This window comes from Galeopterus variegatus, unplaced genomic scaffold, assembly GCF_000696425.1.
Source record: "Galeopterus variegatus unplaced genomic scaffold, G_variegatus-3.0.2 Scaffold647, whole genome shotgun sequence".
In the NCBI taxonomy this organism is placed as follows: Eukaryota; Metazoa; Chordata; class Mammalia; order Dermoptera; family Cynocephalidae; genus Galeopterus; species Galeopterus variegatus.
In genome coordinates, this window is record NW_007726758.1 from 418166 (window position 1) to 419587 (window position 1422).

Genomic DNA, 1422 nt, shown 5'->3' on the forward strand with positions numbered 1-1422 from the left:
AATATCTATCTCTTTGTTAAATTTTTCATTCAGATCATGAGTTGCTTTTCTGATTTTGTTGACTTGTTTGTCTGTATTCTCTTGTATCTCAGTTAGTATCCTTAAGATTATTAATTTGAATTCTTTTTTTGGCAAGTCAGCAATTTCTTATTCTTTGACATCAGTCACTGGATCATTATTTTGTTTCCTTGGTGGTGTCACATTTCCTTGTTTTTTCGTGTTTCTTGTTCCCCTGCATTGATATCTCTTCATCTGGTGGAACAGTCACCTCCTTGAGTTTTGCAGAGTGGCTTGTGTGGGGAAAGACTTTCACCTGCAAATTCATCCTAGAGTGTTGATTGAGTAGGGTACATTGGCTTTGTTCTGAATGGGTGCAGTAGTGTAGACTCTGTGTGTTTCTTCAGCTATAACCCACACGTGCTATTTCTGTGAGTGTCACAGTGGCCTAGGCTTTGGAGATTAGTGGTGGCAGTGGCACAGCTTTGCTGGAGTTAGGTTTACTGGTTTGGTTCTCAGGCCAGGGGTGTGTGTATGCACAGTGTGGATCAGTCATCTTGGGAGCTGGCTCACTGGGGATGGAGTTTCTGGGTTGATTCTTGTGTTGGGGGTAAGGGTGTGGGGCACGTCAGAGCCTCTGAGACTAGTTTGTCAGTGGCAGGGTCTATGTGCTGATTCTCTGACCAGAGGCAGGCCTGCCTGGTGCATGTCAGAAGGGCTGTTTTTCACTTGGATGGGTGGGCATGCAAGGGTTCAAAGACTTAGAAGCAGGTCCACCAGAAGCCTGATAGCTGGGCTGTTTTTCTGAGCTGGGAGCATAGGCATGCTTTGGCTTGGCTAGCTGGGTGAGGGCCTTCCAGGGCTCAGTTTGCTGTCCCACTTCTTGGGACCATATGTGAGGAGATGCTTTAATCAGCAGTTCAGCAATGAATCTGCCAAGGACAGGGCTGCTGAGATGCTTCTTGGGTGGTGGGTGATGTGAGGTAGGCCTGCTGAGAGAGGGCCTGGGCCAACCGTTTCTCAGACAGTGGGTGATGAGGTCAAAAGGTGGGACTGTTGGGGGCAAAACCATCTCTTTGCTTCTCAGGGAAGGTGCAGATGCACTTTAGTTCTGCAGGCTGGGGGCATGTTCCTTAGGGTAGAGACCCATGAGCTATTTTTCTGGGTTGGGGTCTGGGCACACATAATTCAGCTGACTGGCAGTGAAGGCAGGTTGTCTGCCAGTCATTTCTTGTCAGGGTCAAAGGGGGATGGCAGTTCAGCCAGCCTGGGGTGGACTTCTCCAATGTGCAGGACTGGGGTCACAGCTGTTCCTGGGCCCAGGCTCCAAGTCACTGGGATCAGGGATTGCAGCCACTCACTTGAGTGCATTAGGATCAAGGCACAGCCTTAAGGTTGGGGAATCACAGTGGTTACTGGCCCCTA